At 41.2% G+C, this 20,467-nt stretch overlaps 1 protein-coding gene across 3 annotated transcripts in view; it reads left to right on the top strand.

Annotated features, from left to right (window-relative positions):
• Positions 1 to 20,467, top strand: part of tspan9a (tetraspanin 9a) — a 238,323-nt gene that overhangs the window by 81,189 nt on the left and 136,667 nt on the right. For 2 of the 3 annotated variants that reach the window (XM_053884524.1, XM_053884523.1), the window contains one exon: positions 9,148 to 9,215. The exons of the other annotated variant lie outside the window; for it this stretch is intronic. The gene's annotated coding sequence lies outside the window, so the exon portion shown is untranslated. The remainder of the gene's footprint in view (positions 1 to 9,147; positions 9,216 to 20,467) is intronic. 3 annotated transcript variants of the gene reach the window in all.

The raw sequence follows: 20,467 nt of genomic DNA, 5'->3' as shown, positions 1-20,467 counted from the left end.
TTTGTTTTCTGCTAGAGTGCGGCCATGACGGGACAGACAGGCCGCCTGACTCGAGTGATGTTTAACAACTTCATCATTATAAAAGTACAGAGAAACACATTTCTAGAAAGTCGTGCCGTGATTAAATGTAATGCATTGTTTTCTAATATCGATACAATGTGGAATTGGTGGGACCATAGAGATATTTATCACACATTGAACTACTCGATGAATCATAATTCACTCACATCTATCACCAATGCGTGTCAGCAGACGCCACAGAAGTGTCAATAAACAACACTACAGGAGATTCTACTTACCGATAACACTCAGGGCAGCCATCTTGAATTATCTACTTACACTTGGTAATGTAGCGGTGGTGGTTGTCCCGCAGTTAGACTCGGAAATCTGACCTTGCTCCTGCTGAGACTGAAAATTCCCACGTTTGAGTGCTGCTGGGATTCAGCGTATGGTGAGGTTTAATACTGAGGAGGTTTGTCCAGCTCAGGAGAGGCATGTGCAAGCTGAACAGCCATGAGAAGAAGAGACATTGTTCGTGCTTGTTTTGTTCCATCGTAATTGATGTTTAAAGTTGCACAGTTTTGGTCTCAGAGTCCTGTCTTGTTTACCAGCTCACCAATACAAGTCTCCATCATCCAGAACTTGTATGTGTAGAGAAAGAACCGTGTACAATGTAGCCTTTTCAAGGGCAGGACCAAGACACACTCAACATTGTCCTAAAATGTAAACATTTGTATAGTTTCTCAATGCTTCAGCTTCTGATGTTCCATTCAAAAGAGGGTTCAGCTAAGGCCAGCCTCTTTGTCTTTCAGGCACTCAAACTCAAAATGTCACCCTTCGCTCAACTTTCTCACAACTTTGGAATTCAACCCAGTTCCCTGGTGTTTGCTTTCAAGAACACCAGCTTCTGCACTTAATTGCTCCTGAAGCTCTTAACAACTGACGGGATGCTTGAGAAGTCTGTATACTTTTCATGAACTTGCTGTGTCTAACCTTCAAAGTTTGAGACGGAGAGGAAGTTTCACTTCCCAGGTACATCAGAGTGGGAGGACTTTCTCATCTCCTGGCTGCTTGCAGTGGAGAGAATTGAAGGTCAGATGATGTCCGGTTGTTTTATAAAACACTGTAATCCACTGTGCAAATTCATACCTCGCCAAGAAAAGCTTTGTTGTATGAGATGGTGCTTGAAAAAGAAAACAAAAAAGTGAAGGGGGAAAGGGTGTCTTTTCTTAATAATTGAAGCGACACAGGATTAACTGAAGCATGTGGCCAACATGAAGCATAGACATATAGATGGACACTTTTGACTGATGAGGGTTTAGCTCTTCGGGACACTATACTCCTGCTGCTCCGGCTTTTTTCCTTCCTGTGGCTTTGTACCGACTCTGAGCTTGCCGGGCTTCCTGCGCTGTAAAGCTGCAGTCTGTCACTCAACTGGGCCACTCTATGACAGCGTAAATCCCTGTCAAGCACTTCCTTCAAGCCTTGGCAAACCTCTTCATAATGTGATTCGTTGTTGCTCCTGCAACAGTGAAAGCATTCCGAACACAAAGGTATCCCGGTGAAAGTTTGACATTGTTCTTTTTTATTTCTGAATAATTGATAGTGAAAGAAACTGCCTTTGGCTCAGTCAGGGCTGTCAGAATTATTTAAATTTCTACATGGATCGGCACATCAGAGTTGGAAAGTTTACTTTGGATGACTGCAAAACAGCTTTTATGGAAATGTCACATGAAAGGGCAGCACAGGGGTGCAGTGGTTTGTGCTGCAGCCTCACAACAACGTTGTCCTTGGATCGCCATCGCCCACAGTTCTAAAACACACAGAGGTTAATAAGGGACTCGAAATTGTGTGACCTCCACCTCTGCACACCTGGGGCATACGGGAGCGAATTATCAACGATTTTCTTTGCAGTATTAAAATAATAATGAAACTGACTCACTGGAAACCATTGTCTTGTTATTAAAGGTGATCACGTGGACAATGGAAAAACATGGTACCATGAAGCCCCATTGTACAATGTTAACTTTTGCATCCATAATACCTTTTGACAATTCAATTGTATCTTATATTCTTGACATCACAGCAACCTTCTTTTCTCTGTCTGTGCATCTCAGTGTTGCACAACCCATCAGCATCACCACTGATTTACTTTCACACGTAGACTGCATCACGACCACCTACCCTTCACGATAAACGGAGAACTGGTGTACTTGCTCCTCTCTCACAGCAGTCAGCAGGTGGTCCGCTCGTCCTCTCAGCAGTCCGCCTATCAGTTTCAGATCTGTAGTTTAAATCACACTGTTCTGCCCTGATCGGGTGTTTCGGGACGAGAGGCAAAGCCAGACGCTACATTCTGGGTGAACAATTCTTTATTGTTTCGCTGCAGAGTCAGACAATATGTACTGGTCGATCCATTAGCTTACCAAAATTTGTCTCTTGAAATTTTCAATGAATTTTACTATTGCAGATTTCATCTCCTGAATTTTTGCATGGCAATTTGTCACTTTTTTCTGGCAAGTATTGTTACTTAAAGCGCATTTTAGATTGCTTTGAATTTGTTTTGTGAAGCTTCATGAATAACCCTTGCCTTCTCCCTGTGATGTTAATAGGAAGGGCAGCCAATCTATTTTGATGCCATGTACAGCAAGGTGAATGTACTTTCAGGTCACAACAACAAGAATTGATTTCCTTTCAATCTTATGCCTCCCTCGTCCAAAAAGTTAAAAAGCTGTCATCTGCCCTCAACTCATGCTCTCTTCAAGAGACATCTCCATCACTACATTTCTGCGTTTTCATTCTACTAAATGTTGGCGGAATTTCCAAAACAGTTCTCCTAAGATGTGTAGTTAATGCTCCGGTCAGTACTGTGGAATTTTTAGGTCATGTTCATTCGGCAGTGACTCCGCCTGTATTTGAGTAAATTCACACATCAGGAAACTGCATTTAGTAGTGATGGGCTGACGATGCTTCATGAAACGGGGTTCTCATTTTCAGAGCACACTAGATGGCACTGTCTGCTCTAAAATCTTTGTAGTTTAACAACCATGTCAATGAAATCTTTCAATGAAATCTAATTTAAACCTAGAGTGACACCTACTGAGCTTTGAGAACCACGGCACTGTTTCATGAAGCCACTAGCGTTCACTCTCTGCCAGCATATGTTGGTGATCATCACCGAGTGATGTCATCGTTGTGAGCTGTAATTTCACACTCATATAACTGTAAATTATTGTATCCACTCCAGAACTCTCTCTGGCGGTCTCTGCAGAGCTTACAGAATGTGAATGATGCTGAGAGGAGCTGGCTTTATCCACCACAGCAGCTGATTGAGCTGGGGCTCAAACAATCTTACGCACAGTTCTGTTTATGCTTACTGTATATCCACTTTAAAATAATAATTTCTGGTCATCGCAGAAGAGGGCTGTATGTGGCATTGTGTTGCTCCCGTAAGAAAACATAATATAAAGCATGGCAGATGCGTTTGAACGCCTGCACTGTGGATACAAACCATGAACAACATTGAACATTAGATTAAATGAGTGGATCTCCTGAAGATTGCAGGAACAATAGCAGCATGAGGCTTTTCCTTTGCTGATCATGCCTCTTGCCCCTAACAGCTGGGATAGGATCTGGTCCATTGATGGACATTGATTTGAACTCTGGTACTGTATGTAGCATCTAGTAAACACTGGAGCTCTGCAGTGGTCTCAAATCAAACTGAACTGTTCTTACAAAGAACGTAAAAAACGTTACACTTGGATGCTTTTTATTTACTTCACAGTTTTGGCTCTGATTTCATTTCTACCTCATGAGCATGCTGTGCGCCAAATATATGAAAAATAGCTTTTTTCGGGCGCTTGCCTTCATTTTGCTTTCTGCACAGTCTTTGGCTGTTTGTTCCTTTTTCTCTGTTTGCTCATTCATTTTCACCCGGCGTTGCAGTCGCCGTGAGGGATGAATCCACTGCAGGGGCCTAGAGGATTTCTCGCCAGACCAAGTGCATGGGAAAAAGTCAATCTACTAAAATGTTGGCTCTAAATCGGCAGCAGACATGAGAGAATGAAGTTGGGATTTGAATTTTCTTTCGTGAAGTAAATGAAAACACCATCGAGCCACAGAGTTTGGACAAAGGTGCTGCTGCATAATTCCTCCAGATTGGCCTCAGATTTATATTTTATTAGTCAATAATTTAAAACAATCTTGAAATACACTGTTATGATTTGCATGGTTTCCACCCTCATGAGTCATCTGAACTCTGCTGGGTGTTCATTACTCATTTTGTTGAGTTTCGCATTCATGCGGTGTGATTGGATTGTTCTGCGTCATTTCATGATTCTAGTCAAGACTGTCGCAGATGTGTCCCAGGAGACCTGAAGGCTGTAATTGAAGGAAATGGACTTCAAATATTTCACGGGAGATATGTTTCACTTAGGCTACTGCCACACTAAATTTCTGAAGTACTTTGCTTTCTGTTGAATTTGCATTTCAATGAAACCTTGTAACAACTTGACAGGTTGAGATTCCTCATCATTGTTACGTATTATTTACTTGGTGGAGCTCCTGGTTGTTGGATGCTTTTGGTCAGTCAACTGTCACTCTGTGTTATGAGACACAGCCCGGGTGCATGATTTGTCTGACTTGTGCCTGGTACTGTGGCTCTACCGTACTCATGGATCTCTTCAACATGCACCTTGACAGAACACCTTCTGGTCACTGTAAGGCCTAGAAACTCACAGTAAAGTAAACTCAGTAAACTCAGACCTAGCTCTCTGTAAGACCTTCGATTTGATCCTCCAAGGGCAGAGTCCATTCCCAAAGGATGGCTGCCCTCTCAGATGAATGATGTGTTACCAGTCTCATGCTGTTACGAACTGGTCGGTACAGGTAATGAAGGTGGCTGCTGTTGGCATTTACAGTGACCGACCACAATGCAGATCGTGTCAATGATGGCCTTCTGGAATTGAGGCCAACAGAAATGGCATTCTCCCAATCTTCTTACAGCATACAATCTTTTCACAAAAAGGGATCTCGGTGACTATCCCCTCCTGCAAGATGGCATCAACACGAAAGATCTGGAATATTTTCTGGTGGGGTTCAGTTTTCTAAAACTGTTCCACTGCCTCCATCGATTGTGTCCATGCTCCCTCAGCGTCTGGCTTTCTTTGCCCTCAGTTACCACAGCCCGCACCCCCTCTAAGACCAGCAATCTTCTGTTCTTCCCCTGAGCCTTGTTGCAGTGAGGCTATAAATATTTGTCTGTTGTTTTGTGTTGTGGGAAGATTGGATGTGAAAACAGGGTCATGGTCTTGCAACTGTAGTTGTATGTATTATATTTTATACATGCGAATAATGCCTGATAGCATGAATAATTCAGAGGAATGTAACTCAGTGTCATATGTGGAATCCCTGTTGGATGTACCTTTTGGACGGTGTTGTCTACATGACACGCCAAATGCTAAAGTAAAGAAGGTCATCAAGAGGTCAGCAGTTTCGCCAGTGATTGTCAAAGTGTCCTTGGACACAACAGAGAAGATTAAATTGCTCTTGGCATCTTCAAGGGTCAGCCTTAAACTAATTTGTCCCATAGGGATCGATACAGTTTTTTTTCCTCTCGTATTGCTGACTTTCAAAATTTCTTGACATTGACGTTTTTCTGTTAAGGCGTTTAAAGCACCAGGGGAATTTGTTCACCATCAGAATGTAGTTTCTTTATTTTGGGTTCAAGTTTTGTTTGTTGGGCTGATCAAAAGTGAACATTGTCATGATGGGAAATAAAATATCAGAGAACACATGTTGGAGTTTGACGGCGTAGGGGTCCCTCTACGCTGCTAAAGCACAGGGGACAATATCTCTGGCTATATTTTCGTTATATATGGTATAAACAATGGAATGGAAGGATGCCCTTGAAAGCAGTGATACCTCTAATTAGTAGCACATTGCTCTTATATACTAATCTATTTTTATATCTTATATACAAATGTCAAAACATGGTACTGTGCGGAAAGAAATGACCCCAAACATAGCATGGCCAGGCAAAGTTTTCCAAATTGCCACAACATTTTGTTTAGCCAATGAGGGCTGTTGTCGACCGCCACTAAATGTAGCTTGCAGTAGTACTTTCAGTAGTGTGTCGTCTGATTCGTTTTTCAAAGAAACTGGTAAAATTGAAAGTTTCATGGGCAAGTTGAGAAACACTTTGCACAGAGTAAATGGAAAACACAAGTTTTTTGTGTTTGTTTTTTGGTTCAGCAGCTGTTTTTAATGCTGCTTTACTGAAGGGCAGATGACGACGCTAGACATAAAAATCCCACTGCTGCTTTCAAACTGAAAAGCGGGGATGTTATGTTATGTTATGTTGTGGAATGGCCGCACTTCCTTATCTATTTGTTAAATGATTCATCTGCACTGATTATTGTCAGAACAAAAACAACTTCACACATCCAGACACATGCACTCTCTCTCATTCACACCCACAATTTAACAGCAAAATAAAATGACACAAAGCAAAGGTTCCTCTTTGTTGCTTATGAGAATATTACAACTCCACACTCAGACTTGGAATGTGTATTACATTGTCATAAATTTAAGTTAAATTGTCCTCTCAGAGTTGTTCTTGAAATAACATTGTTATTGCACTATTAAAAAAATAAATAAATAAAAACTACAAGACACCTCTCCCCTCTGCTGTCACCACTGACGTACAGATTTTCTGTGGCAAACGTTACACCTATCCTGACAGTGACAAGCGTCAGCGCAGAACTACAAACAACACCTGCTTATTACAACTGTGTCTTTGACATCCAGCTCCATTCCAAAATTTCAGACAAGAAAGGAGATCTCTAAAACTGCTGGAAGGAAAAAATGTGAACGTTTGTAAGGCGCAATTGATGTTTTTCAGATGTTGTTGTTGGCGGTGGTGGGATCAGGCGTTAATAAGATCAAGGTTTTTCTGCCAAGGAGAGGGAATGTAGTTAAACTAGTCAGTAGCCTCAGTAGTCTCCTGGTGTTTTTTACATGAGAGGTGATCAAACACTTCTGCAGCAGAATTAGTGGTTGCAGCTGCGCAACATACACACTTTAGTTTCTTTTCCCACAGAGTTGGTTTAGAAGCAGATTTGCAACTTATTCCAGATATCACAGAAGAGTAGACCTGGATATTGTAAAGGAGTACATGAAGAGGACTGGTGTGACAGTGGGAGGAGGCACAACATAGTTCAGGTGGACGAGGCCGATATGGTGGGGTAACCGCTGATGGGATCTTCAGAGAAAAACAACCCAAGTACAGACTCGTTGGGCTAGCAGGTATATTAAAGAAACAATGTCACACAATGTCATTGATGTTATGACTAACAAACTTCAAACTCATTCTACTATTATTGTCAACAAGCAAATATGTTTCATTGTGATTCTAGAAATAAATACATTTGCTGTTATTCATTTCTTTATGCGGCTCAAACTGTATGTTGTGACACTGAAGGCCACATTGCTCACTAGACAGTGAAGACGTGAGGATATAAATAGAAACAGCGTGACTCTTCCTTTGAATGTTGGAGGCACTTAGTTCTGGGGTAGTTAATGATGAGAGAATCTGTTTTGGATGCTGCCTAGACATGCCACTGTCCCCCATTGCTGGTAAAGCTTCTTGTTAGCAAGTATTTGTACTGTTATCTACATCATGTATGACTTTGTCTGCAGACATTTTTTAAGATTTAGAAGAAATTGATGTTGTTATCTCTAGAGAGTGACTGTAATACGTTGATGTACCTGTAATATTGGGACAGAAACTGTGGGGTTGTAAATCATGCAAAACTATAGCCTTATACAGCTACCACGTCTGGACCAGATTTTCTTTTTTGTTGTTGTTGTTGTCTCCCACCTGCAAGCAAGTATGGCAGTCACGACTATTCTTTATTTTTTTAAGGATGTTTGACACCACAGTTCCAACTGGGCGTCTAAACTGGTGGAATCTTGGTATTAAACTAGCTGGTTTTCATTGTAGAAGCCCCTAGAAGAATGTCAAAATCTGTCTAATCATAAATTGTTAATACATTGAGGAGAATTAAGTAAAAAAAAATGAAGAAAATAAAAAGATTCCTGGATCCAGAATGCAGCCAAAATGTCATCATCTGTTCCTTGTCCTAGTAGTCTATCAAAGTGAGAATGTATAAGGTCCAGTATGCTTTTGTCGCTAACCATTTGTGAGCTACATATTTTTGAAATATTGATCAAAGTCGTGAATGTTTCATGGAGAAACTCTGGCACCTGAGGGGTTAAATATGCTCTGTTTAATTCTGGCTAATATTCAGTATGTCATATCTTAACCCCATACTCATGTTTTACCTCAGGCATACCTGGATCCAAAACCTCAAACTAGATAAAAATATCAATTTCTTAAACCCGCTTCACTGTTGAGCTGATTGACTGAAAACTTCTCGACTTTGGAGGATCCTTAATTCTTCCCTGGAATTTCACAGTTCATACTCATTTGTTGGCTGCATTATTTGTATAGATCCAAAGCGTCATGTGGGAACTTATATTTATATCCATCGTCAAGATTATTTGTCTGTGTTTACCACAAACGCTGGCACATCAAACCTGCATTAAACATTTCCTTCGGTCTTGAAAACAAGATTGTCAAGTGTCATGTTTATTTGAGAATCTTTTCTGACAGAAGCCCTGACTTTTCCCTCCTGTGGGTGTCAGTTGATTGACAGCAAACAGATTATAATGTAATGCAGGCACTGACGTGGGGCCCTCACAATCCTGTGAACAACGAAGAGCCTCGACAAATCCAAATTATGTGTTCAGCAATAGAATGTCAAAGTTGTGCTTGCAATTTCCCTTTTTTTCCCAAGTAGCCTCAGCCGTGACAATAATCCTCAAAGTAAACAAATTTCTGAAGTTGCATTTAGTGGCTCTGGAGTCTTTCAGGCAAATTTGTTTTTTGTTGGGTGAAGTTGCTCACAGAATACTGTCCAGAAAAACAGACCTTGGAAGCATGATGCATGTATAAAGAATTGTTGCCATTAGGGTGCGTTAAAAAATGAATGAATAGTGTGAAGATTGACTTTTTGCCATAACCATACTGGTTCTGACAAGTACAGGGATGTTAAATGTACTCACACGCTTTCTTTTCACTTACAGGAGAAACCACTGCTGCAATTCGCTGTCCTTGTAATTCCTAACAGCGAACTCATCTCTTCGCTGAACAGGTAACGAAAATTATTTTCATTTTGTCATTGCTGAAGATTTTATTGAAAGTCCATCTGAAAAGTAACTTATAATATGTGTATAACCGGTGCACTCGAATGTATGTGGCTACCATGCTTTGTTGTTCCCGTTCTATATAGTTACCATGGATCTTTATGTGCTCTCTATTGCTGTAATATATCTAGATGCTGACTGTAGTGGTGCTAAAATGCGTCATTATCAGACCGGGCTAATCTGTATGCATGGTATTTATCCTGCGCGATGAGGTGAAAGGTTCCTTGATGGAGTCACAGCAGGACAAATGGGATGACTTGGAAAGGCCAGAATTGTTTAAGGATGCCAATGTGTTCCGGTTCACAACCTCCATTAACACACCGCTGGAAAGCGTATTAAACTTGGATGAAGTGCCACAAATGGATGGGTTTCAGCCCACTGGGCCTGTGGCCCGCAGTGCTGCCACCATTCAGGATCTTTGCTCGAGGGGAAAGACAAGAATTAAAGTGAACCAAGAGAGTCAGCAGCTGTTTGTGGTGAGTGCTGTGCACATGTGAGAGGGGTGGAGGGGGGGTTTGGACAGTGTCAAGAAGCATCTCAAAAACTATAAGATGGGTTTTAATGTTGAGTCCAACATCCTGCCTGATGAAGTGCTACATTCAGCAATGTGGGAAATCTGTTTGAGGTTTGGGAGCTGGTTGATGCAGGCGCCCACATATTTTGTTTTATAGCAAGTGAAGGGGAACACCACTAAGGGCATGAGTTTTTCCTTGTTTTTTCCATCTTTATCAACAAATTCATTTTTTTCCGAGTTTGTTGGTTAATCATATGTAATGGTGTGGTGGACTTCCGTGCGAACAGGCTCCCGGTTGAAATTTGGTGTGTGGTCCTAGGCAGCTGTTGAAGCCCTTGGTGAGCTTTTGGTGAAGGAGTGAACACGATAGTGGATGGAACCTTGCCCCAAGTCACGCTAAGAGTTTTAACGCCTCACACCCGTGTTTGTGCCTCTTTGCTTCTTGTTCCATGCTTCCACTGTATTAGAATACAAAGTCAATTTCTATTCTGATGGTAACCCAGCATGCCTTGCTCACTTGATTGAACCACACACTGCAGCCTGATAAACACATCTGCCACTGTTTTTTTCTTTGTGTTCATCGACACAATCCGAAGCTGAGCAAGAAAAGGTACCATATGCCAAACTGACAATTAGAAGCTACTTTTTCTAGGTCATGATTTGTTGCTGCCCAATATAGAATATAGTGCAGACTCAAACTATAGGTTATTAGTCTTCTATTTCATTTGATTTCTGGCCTTACAGTGCATTTTTTTAAATCTTGTTATAAAACAATGTTTCGTGAGAGACACAAGATCCTTAGTTCAGTTTCAAGGTTTGTTGTGCAGTTTGTTTTTGGCCTGTGTTTATTCCCCTCCTGTCTCTGTTCTGTCAGCAAAAATAACCAATGAAGGTTTTTCTATGAAATTTACGGCACATGTTGTTAAATAAAAGTTTATTTCACTACCCTTTGATACATTGCAAATGTCCTGTGGACTGAGTCATTATAATTGGATGTAAGTTTGATTTTGGTTCTGGTTCTGGTTAGCCAAGGTGAGAGGCTGGGGAAAGCAATGATATGTCTCCACAAAGCATAAAAGCATGACTGTGTCTGTGTGTTCTTGCACTTCTATCTTGGTGAGAAAGAGTTTTTAATGAACAGAGTGAGGACATTTTTGCAAAGTGAGAACATTTTGGCCGGTCCTCACTTTGTCAAGCCTCATTTTGAGGGTTAAAACTACAAACTAGCTGGGTTATTATAACTGGGTTTCAGTTTGGTTAAGCGTAAAGGTTACGTTACTTTATTAAAGGTTAGCCATTTGTTTTAGATGGTTAGGTTTGGGGTGAGAGGCTGGGGAAAGGGTTATGTCAATGTATGCCAATGACGGTCCTCACTAAGATCCGAAGATAAATGTGTGTGTGTGTGTTGTGAGTACCAAGTCTTGACAAGCCACCGTTCTTGTGAGGACATTTTGCTTTTTGGGGACAACAATAAGGTAGTTTATTTTAATTGGGTTAAAGTTGTGGATGGCTAAGTTATGGGTGAGAGGCTGAGGAAAGCATTATGTCAATGAGCAGAACCCACAAAACTGGTGCAATAAAACTGTTTGTGTGTGTGTGAGTGCATTTTGTTTTTTATTTGTTTGTTGATACTGGCACTAAGTACACATTAGTAATATTTTGGTGGTCACGTGGAGAGGAGAGACAGGCAGCACGTCGGACGAAGATTGTGAGAAATAGTCGTAGAAGTACCAAGTAAAAGACAGGGAGGAAGATGATGATCGAGGAAGAGGAGAGGTGTGATGAGGGAGGATACATTAGGGAGATTTGACTTGCTGTGAAGAAGAAGAAGACCTTTACTAGCTTAATCCGACAGTCTTATTCATCAAACAGATACGAACAAGCACAAAATCTCATAATATTTTGATGAAAGGCTGGTGAAAAATGTTCAGTTTTGGCAGTCGTCTGCATGTGAACAGTTTCAGATCATCACTCTGCGTGAACACGCCTTCCTATTCGCCAACCCAAGGATGCTTTTGCAAGAATAATAATCCAAAATATTTGCTTTTTTGCTGAACTGTTGTGGTCTGTTTATGCCCAGTTTTATGGAAAATACTGAAATGCGGTCCAAAACATTCAACATGTGGGTGGTATTTTCCTGACTTTGGCTGCCTGAGTCTCAGCTGCATGTGGGCTCAGTTGTTTATCTCGTAAAGTGGATTGTGGGCTATTATCACACCTAAATGTAACATTTTGGGTCAAATAGGGTTTTATCTTTGTTTGTGCGACATTGTCTAATGCTGTCAGACGATTGAGACCATTCAGATGATTTGAAAGTGAAGTATAATATATGCATCAGTATAATAATTTGTTTGGTATGGTATGCTTTTGGTTTAAAAGGGAAGTCTACTGAAAGGAGAGAAGTTGGTCCCATCTTGAAGCAATCTTAAAGCCAGAGTTCTTCCCTGACTAAAGCCATAGATCCTCAGCAATGTACTGAAATTTTACAACCTCTCGTCTGCATGGTCTGTCAGCAAAGGCTGTGAGATATGCCAACAGACACCCACTCACCCCAGCCCAGGGCGATCAGCAACCCTCCTCGGTCTGTGTCACACACATCATCAGTTTACAGAAAGGAGGCACTCTTACGGTAACAGGTTCATGGTGTCTCTTTACAGTTCGCTGAGTTTGGGCTCCTCTTAAAAGTCAGTTGAAAGTCCCAGGCAAAAAAACGTTGCTTCGTAAAAACGTGTTTGGCTCAATGTCAAACATTTTATCATGATTTATTGAGTGGGTAGAACTTATATTATTTACAGTGTCAGCCTTAAAAGCTGTACAATACTTTAAAATTTGATTGTTTATTACTCAATTATGTACATTCCTAAAATGTGGTTTGAATGGAAGCAGTGTGTTTACTTATACAAACGTGCTTTGTCTGCCTCTCACTGGATTAAATCACTTACACTAACACCATGATGGTGCCCCAAATTTAGTTTGGGTTTCACTTCATCTTGAATGAATAATTGTGTTGAAGTTAAAGTCCTATATATTTTATGATTTTCTAGTTCTCACGTGTGTTTTTGTCACCATATGTGTGTTTCTGTTTACATATCTGTCATGTGCATGACTGAAAGCAAGAATTTATTTTTCCTGATCATTGCCATATTGTTGTATCATTTCTAAACAACCCATGAAAGTAGTTCAACATGTGCAGATTTACACTCTTGAGCTTCATGTCCTGTTCAGGTGGCTGCATGTGCCAGTTACAATGCAAAATATGAATGCAGTGAACTAGTGGGTGAGGAAGATTTTTTTTTTTAATTGGTTCTGCTGGGACTGAAGATATTGTCCACGTTTGACCTTGACAATGTGGTTTGAATGCAACAACATAACTATAAGCTGAAGCCTGGTTCACTGACTTCTTTTTTCTTCTTCTTCTAGTCACACATTTAGGAATGGGTATCTCCGAAATAAATTCTATTTGGGTTCCAAATCGATTCATTGAAATTGTATTCTTGGATAATGGCAATGATTAAAATGTGTTTCATTATGTAACATATTTTTTGTCCTCTCCTTTAATGTGTTTTAATTGCAAAAATGCAAGTTAAACAGTTTAAACTTAAGCAAAACTCTTGTTGCACACTTGAAGTGCAACATTACTGCACGAACATCAACATAAAACTCCAGTCAAGAAGGCTACTTTTTTCTCACTTGATGACTAAGATTCTTGTTTTGCTGCTCAGCTGTCCTTCTGTGTTGCTTCCGTCAACCTTTCACACATGTTAATGCCGGTGTTGCTCATCAGAACTTCCGTGGTCTGTAAAGCATGTGACACCAAGACTCTATGTCGACTGTGTAGTGTGTAGTTGCCATCATATACGACTGTGGTTATAGCGACTGTGTCTCCTGACTGCATTTTCAACACCGTCTTTCAAATATCAAGACGTACTATGAGTAAAAGTTTCAGTCAAACGTTTACATTGCTGCCTGACTGAGCAAGGAGCCGGTGTAGCCTTTGTTTTCTACTGCTCAGTACAGGCGGAGATCTTTACTGGCAAACCTTGCAGTAGCATCTGCTATCTGGAGATTCTGGTGATGGTGATGACGGTTTCATTTGTTTTGCCCCAAACAGCATCTAGCTAACGTTGGCAGCACAGTGTGACATCACACCTTGCCAAGTCGGTTCTGAGGTCCTTGTATTTCTGCAGTCATTAAGCTCCTTCCAGGTCCTTCTCTTTAGTTGTTTTCAATCCAAAATGGTTCACCAGTGTTTCACCCGTGTCGGCCAAAGTGCTTATTTGCAGACCTCTGTGTGTCAAGCGGACGTACATGCGCTACTTCACGATGACGTGCAAATAGATCTCACACTGTATGAATCAATACTGAAAAATGTCAATGAATTCTGCTGACCTTTTTTACCCAGTTCTTCTCAAATATGGAATAGTTGCATATTTGCGAGTAAGTAATCATTATGAAGTGCGGATTAGCATTCTATTAAACCGGACTACATTTTACCCTGGAACGGTCAGGGAAAGTTCACGGTACACAACACTAGCATATTGATCGTGAAGAGTAAATAAGCAAGCAACCTGTTTATTTTGTGTTCTTCAGTGTAACAAAGCTGTATTCTCCGTGTCATGGAGGCACGAGGACTGACATACACCCAGTGCTCGCAAAATTATCTTTAATCATGTTTAGCTTTTAAATGCGATTGCTCTCTATTTTGGGACTCCAAAGCTTCAGAGAGCTCTAAGAACGTGAAAGAACAAAATGTCCACTTCCTCATGACCGGCTAATGTAATCACCCTTTGGAAACCTACGAGTGTGGTTCATGCCAGGTCGCTCAGTAACGTGATGCTTATTTGAAACTGCAGTTCCCACCAGAGTGATGAGTCTAAAGATGACATTTGGCACTTTGACCAAACAGTCGTAAATCCTGCTCTCTCTCACAGAGCCATGCCCCAAAGAGCGCTGACAAGAGTGCAGGCTGAATACAAAGAAGAGCGGATGGTGGCGGTGGATGCACATTTCCCAAAAGCATGTTACTATATTTGTTCCAAGTTGTGATTGTGCCAGCTTGATGTAGTGGAACAAACGTTGCCCTTGAATGACAGCACACTTTTAGCTCTACTACACTCGACACGTCCACCCTTCTCAAAGTGTTACCCATCCTCTTATGTCACGAGTCATGGTTTCCTGTCTTATGTAAAAGAGTTTTGCCTTCTGGGACACAAACATGTTCCTGCTCATTCAGCTTAGGAAAATCTCGGAGACAAACTCGTGCATATTTCACTGTCTGTGTGGGAATTTAGCATTGAGTTGACTTGAAGTCTTGGCGTCACATCAACCTAACCTTCTGTCGCTTTTCATTATCATGGTGTAAAAGTGAAAATAATGATCTTTCCCTGTGAGTTCATTACGGCAGTTCAATTTTTAATCATTTGACTAGATGATGTCAACATCATTTATCAAGGTGATACATGAAGCTACAGTCCGTTTCAGATCTCAACCACTGTTATCTTCTTGAACTATGCTCCTTCCGACTTTAGGAAGAGACGAAGCCAGAGAGAGTTAACCAGCGGGAGAGCCATCTCTGCCCGCTGGGAGAATTCAGAATGAAACGTAACTTTATTTAGAGCTTATGTAATGTAATTTTGTGCCATTCGGCGGTTTGTCGACTGTGTCTCCGGCTACACTCTGTAAACACTGACTCCATATAGAGGAGCGCGGCAGGACATGGATGAGCTTCGTCTCTGTGACTATCATCCTGTTTGCTTCATTTCTTTTAGCATTCAATTTGAATCTGTACTTTGTGGCAAAAAGGTCGACTTTGTTGGCGTTCACGAGCAGGAAGGAGTCCTGTGTGTTCGGAATGAGCACCTGCAAATCGGCTTTCAGAGTGAGTGATGAATGACGGACAGCCATCGCATTTCCCATCTGGATCTTTTCTTAGCACCAGGGACAAACTATAGTGAGTCAGAGATGTGAACCTCAATGATTGACCAACCTTTCACACATCATCTATTGTTGTTGATGTCAGTTATGAGTCCTGCATGTGATTTATACATTTTATGATGGTCAACAAAATGATGGAATTAGTTTATATCATATTTTTATTTTTCTATTATTTTTAATGAATATTTCAAAGTATATTTACCTTTAAAAACACTTCCACAAGATTTGTGTTATCATCCTTTCCGCTGTTTCACTGTTTGCGGCAGTGTCGCACAGTGCCACATCATGCAGTGACTCATGCTAGGAGTGGTTTTATGTGTGAAAGAGAGAGAAGGCGCACGTCATCACTTCACCCAAACACGTGATATTTGCAACCCCGCGACATTGATGACACACACACCGAAACAAGTGAGGCGACACTTTCTTCGGGGAGAGAGGAGTTGGCATATGTGCAGTGTGGTGTACCATTTATGTTTCAAAGTTTACATGATTCTAAGTCTCCAAATATTTTTTTTTTTTTTTTTTGCTGGATGTAATTTTAACCTTATTAACTCTAACTTGACCTAAACCACAAAAAGAAAAATGGACTCAATCCATTTCAAGCACTGCTGTGTGGTGCGGTGTGGCACGGCATGCCGTGGTTTGGCAGCTTTGCCCATTTGGTGTGAGTCTTCTGTGTAATGTGCATTTATTGCAATTCACACCAGCAAAAAAATGCTTTTGGTGTGAGTCAAGAGTAAGAATCATCCTCTGGAGCTCAGGTTTAGTGCCAGAAGCCTTTGGACTAAGGTGCTTTCAAGTGGAAAGCACTTTGGTGAATTTTTGTGTTTTTTTAACGGAACACTCCAAAGGAAACATTATAGGAAATAAATGGCAGCGACCCATCTCCGCTAATGTTTGCCACTCAGACCTATGAAGGAATGTACCGGGTAAGGAGTGCTGAACATTGGAGTGAGATTCACTATGTAGCATTTTTATTACCATCAATTCAATAAATGTCGAAACATCCTCAATTGTTTCCTTGTTTCTCAGTCGGATCGCTTCTTGATGTGCTCCATTCCCTTCCACGTCGGGTGTGATCAGCTACACGCTAAGAGGTTTTTGGTTGTAAAAATTGAACATGTTTAATATTTACAATTGTCAGGACCAACCGGGACATGGCTGATAAGATAATCTTATAAGATTTAGGATTACAGGGAGTTTACCATCCTCTGTCGGGAAGGAGAAAACACAAGACAGAAACAGCCTCAATATCATTATGTGTGTGGCCCTTTTAAGACGGAACTGCCCAGTATGGCCCCTCTGATGTTGTTGCTTATACTGAGGTGTGCCATGGAATTAGTTGGATGTTGGTTATTTGATCCAGTTTAGTGAAAAGTATCAGTCAGTCTAAGGCCTCGTTGAGTGTGCCTCGCTCCAGTCTGACACTGTCACATTCCATGATGACACCAATGATGTGTTCCACATTGTTATTATCAGCTAAGAGGCGCCAAGTTCTTTCTCTCGCTATTTTCTTATCTCCACGAGACCAAGCAACATGCAAAACACGTGTTAATCACAAACATTTTTTGTAAACATCTTGTACTCACCCTACCAAAAGAAGATAAATGATCCGTATTGCTGTTGTCTTAGGCTCACATTGTTTCAGTGTTCACTCGGTGAGGTTGAGTGATGAGTCTCAGTGCTGGTTTAATGTACACTCTGTGTTCAGAAGACACAATATACGACTGAAGTCTCCTCCCTGAGTCCTGGTCATCTGTTCCTCCTGTGGATAAATGGAAATTCTGAATGTGCGGGTAAGCCAGGCAACCAGGCAGTTGGACCCTAACATCTCAGACTGAGCCGAGGTCTTTGTTAACACACGCTTACGATCAATGAATCAGGGGCCTGGGTGCTCTCGTAATCCAAATTCACCCCCCAAAAAATGTAACAGCCCTTTGATATAATATTTTACGTGCAGGCTGAGATGCCTGACAAAAATAGCAACCCAAAAAAAGTGTTATATGACTATGCAATTATACTCAAGAGAAAAAAAAATCCTTATTTGAGGTAACTGTTTGTTCGACTTGTTTGTCTCAAGAGTCTTCGAAAAAGATACACACAGTTTTTGTTCCCAATGATTCATACTTCAAGTACCTTGTTACGCTAGAAGAATCACTCACTCTAAAGGGAAAACAAATGATGATGATGAATGTGAATTTATTCATCCAGCATTTTTAGACAAGTCTACATACAAGGACTGTGTATTGACAGGAATCCTGTGATTCAATTTTTATATGATATATATTGCAATACCACAAGTACAGTGATGCATTGTAACATCTGTAAACAAGAAAAAGAAAAAAAAAATTGGTTAGCATTAGCTTTAACTACTTAATCGGTGCAGTAGGTTCGTCGATTTATGGTGTCGCATGGGTATTTGACTCCTGCGTGGCACATGCCACATACATGGCTCTTCTACCCTTTGAATGTCGCTCTCATCCCTTCTAATTCAAACATCGTATCGGATGGCTGACAGTGACGTTCCAACCTGTGAGATCTATTTGTCTATTCCAATTGATTTTTTTTTTTTTTACCCTCCTACTGCATACACCCTTTGGTAATCATACTTACATGTCTTTCATTTTCGTTGAGGTTATCACTTTGAATAAATGTCAGAATTCCTCTTTGCATGCCACAGTGTTTGACGTGCAAGATAATTGGGGGACTTTCTGCTGGAAATCGAAGCAGTGATATAAAGGTTTTTATATCCAGAGTGATACCCTCCTGCCACTATTTTGTCGAAACACCATTATACCTTCACTCGGCTGTTATTAGATAAAGCCATCATCCTTTAGTTTCACATAGCTGGATGGAATTAGGTGCAGGCATTAGACAACCTTTCCTTAGTGCTGACACAGTGCTGCGAGGTCTGGCTATGTGACACTTGCCGATGGTACTAATGGTGTGTGCAGTGGAGAGGAAAGAGGCGAATCTAATACTGTATCCAATTTACCAGGGCTCATAGATCCCCTGGTATGTAAGCATATCTCTCAATCCTGGACTAAAAAAGCATTTCTTCTCCGTGCATGTGTCAAGGTCAGAGGATGGAGAGGAAATGCTTCACCATTTTCTCAAGATAAGGATCGCTTCTACATTATTGACTGCTCTTGTTGATTTCTGCAGGCTCCGGCTGCACGGCACACGGTTGCTATCGGAGAATTGTTCAATGTTGGAGGTGAAATTAGGAAAGGGTTGTTGATTTTAGAGTGTGCTTCGCAAGAGCCCAGGACTCTGGAGTTAAATTATCCCGCTTTGTTGCACAAGCTGATGTCTGAGACAGATAAACCACCTTGGTTTGCGTTGCAAAAAATGTGTATCGCTCATAAGATGTACTTTTCCTCACTCAAGTTATATTCCTGGGATTGACTCAGGAGTTTGACTTGATAACACAAACTTTGGATGGATCGAAATTCATCCTGACCAGTGCCATTTCACGTATTATAGCTGCTGGAAGCTTTGATTTAGGTAAGCAGATTTCCTTCAGCAGTATGTTGTTGAATAACTAATTGTGAAAATAATTAGATAAATCAAATTGTATTTGCTTTTATAGTAAAATCTAAAGTCCAAAAGAGGTTATAAATAAATAATAAATATATCTAAATAAATGAGCAATACCCAGAATTCTGCAGCCAATATATTCACATGAATGATCTTCCAGTATTAAGTATATTAATATTAACCGTGAGAATAAAATGCATATAAACTGTAATATTTTAGTGCCTACTAATTTTCTAAAAGGTTTTCTTCTGTCTTTTGGAGTGACGGCCCCTCATGACATTCATAGTACAGCGGTGCCTCGGTTTTCGAAGGTCCCGGAATTCGAACAAATCGGAGTGTGAACATAAATTTCGAGATTTTTTTGCTTCAGATTTCGAACGAAAATCCGGAACTTGAATGCCCCCGAAAAAGCCGGAAAAAACATAAGGTGCGCGGACCGATCAGCTGACCCATGACGCGCTTTGTTATTGTGTATAACGCAACCTCTGTATGCAGACGTGTCCCGTTAGCTACATTTACTGACTGTTTTTTCTTCATATTGAGGTGTAAAACCTTTCCTGTCTCCACACTGGACCGTGGTAGAGTGTCACAGGGGAGGTGCTCGCTCTCCACACCTCTCCTCCAGGGTTTGATGTCTGAGCTGGGACAGGGATGAGGCGAGTCTGGGACAGAGCGTTACTTGGTTTATGACTTTGTCACAGCCAAACTGCACAGAACCACACATTCAGAGCTGGACACGCACCGGGCACCTCTTCCCTTCTGGAGAGACGTCACTCACTCGGCAACCCCTCCCACATGCAGCGGCCACACACATAGAGGAACAGCGCACCTGCAGCAGACACTCTACATTCACTCCTACAAAAGCCTCTTTTAAGGCTTGGAATGCATTGTTTCTTTTTCCATTCATTGTAATGTGAAAAATCGATACAGATTTCGAACAAATCGCTTCTCGAACGGCCGCCTGGAACGGATTGTGGTGGAGAACCGAGGTACCACTGCATGTTATGTGGCCCCGGATTTACCCACCCTCGTGCTCAACAATAGGGGAAACTCACTCACATTACTTTTGGACGTTCCCATCCCAGGGAGAGCAGCAGGGAGCATTTGCAAGAGCAAATGCCCACACGAGTTTCTGATCTAAGGTCAGTGATGTTTCCTACTGAGCTCACATTGTGCTGATAAGTGGAGGTGCTGAGTCACGGCCATGCTTAT

The sequence above is a fragment of the Synchiropus splendidus genome, chromosome 14, assembly GCF_027744825.2.
Source record: "Synchiropus splendidus isolate RoL2022-P1 chromosome 14, RoL_Sspl_1.0, whole genome shotgun sequence".
NCBI classification, from domain to species: domain Eukaryota; kingdom Metazoa; phylum Chordata; class Actinopteri; order Syngnathiformes; family Callionymidae; genus Synchiropus; species Synchiropus splendidus.
The sequence above is the reverse complement of the archived record's forward strand: the minus strand, read 5'-3'. Positions and strand labels throughout refer to the sequence as shown.